Source organism: Stigmatopora nigra, chromosome 2, assembly GCF_051989575.1.
Source record: "Stigmatopora nigra isolate UIUO_SnigA chromosome 2, RoL_Snig_1.1, whole genome shotgun sequence".
Lineage (NCBI taxonomy): Eukaryota > Metazoa > Chordata > Actinopteri > Syngnathiformes > Syngnathidae > Stigmatopora > Stigmatopora nigra.
Window position 1 is genome coordinate 1841234 of NC_135509.1, and position 1484 is coordinate 1842717.

The following is a 1484-nucleotide window of genomic DNA, read 5'->3' on the forward strand; positions in this document are numbered from 1 at the left end:
AATAATAATAAAGATGAACTCATTGATGATGGATGTCCAGGCCAGTTCAACTGCGAGGGATGTCAGCGACCATTCCACAGAAGAGTATTTCATCAGGAAAGTGCCGTTATTTTGTTTTACAGCCACCTGGAACTCAATTCCGACTCCCCAAAGAAATATTACTGCGCAAATATTTGTCACCTGCTCTTTGTTATCTCTTGCGCAAACACGCCGCTACTGTATGTACACAAAAGCTCACAACGAGACCTCCGGAGATGTTTGCAAACACCGCCGCCGCCGTCGGTTGGAATCTCGACTCAACTCTACCCATAATCCTCTTCAGACATCATCTTCATCATCTTCGTCATATCATTTTTGATTTTATGGTTCATTGCAAATAGCGCGCCTAGCTTCATAGAATGCTAATAGTTGTGCATTTTTTTAAAAATATTGGGGAAAAAATAAATGAAATTTAAGAAAATAATGTGTTGCTTATTCTTCTAGGCAATTTTTGAGACATGTAAAAACTCAAACACAGGGAGCAGATAAACAAAATGAATGAATGAAAAGGGCTGTTGAAAAATCTGTCTTTCCTGCTTATGTAAAATAGGAGTGTGTTATTCAACCTTTTAGAGAGGAGGAGTAGGAGAGATAAGCAGTCTGCCACAGGGAGGGTGGGAAATAAGTAGCTCGTAACGAGAGAATGCAGATGACGACGTACGGGAGGGCCGCCCGAGCCAATATGCACGCCGGTGAATAATGTTAATTCTCGAGCCCGGGTTCAAACGATCGTACGTCGAAAAAAAAAAAAAATAAAAGTGGAAGAAATGGGAATCAAAAGGGACTTTGCGGCGCAGATCTTGCGCCATGCAATTCAAATGCGGCATCCCATGTGTCAAAGCGCTAATCTTCAATGATGTCGCCGCTTTGCGTACGCGTGTTTGTTTCTGCGCGTACATTGGTCGACTCGGCAGCCCGGCAGGAGGCAAGCCTCTTAAAGGGAAAGGCCAGCCGCTACGTTTGCTTTGTGGATCACTCGCCATGTGTCGGCTCAACATTTGCATACCCCAAGCTGGGTTTTATACTCTGCCAATATCCTGTTATTCTGGTCACCACGTGTCATGCTATCCTGCGCTTTTCGATTTAGGAGTGCACCACTGCATTCTTGTCTCTTTCCAATTTTCTCTTTCATAGCCATGCTGTTTTCCTGCCTTACTTTTACAATAAAGTTTCAAAAATTCAAAAAGTACTCTATTTTGTTGCCTTAAAATTGCTATGAAACAGTTGAATTTTACAATTGATCTCTTATAAGACGACCCCCTGGTTCACAATTTAGGTACTTCTGAAATATTGTATAAATTGATTGCTGGATTGCCTGCACAAAGGTAAGCGCAGGTAAGTTTTTGTTCTTGAATTTCATTCATAGTCAAAATAAAAGTTCATTAGGGTTTTCAGTCATCATTCTTTAGCATGAAATCCTCCTTATATGCGAGAAAATATGGTAT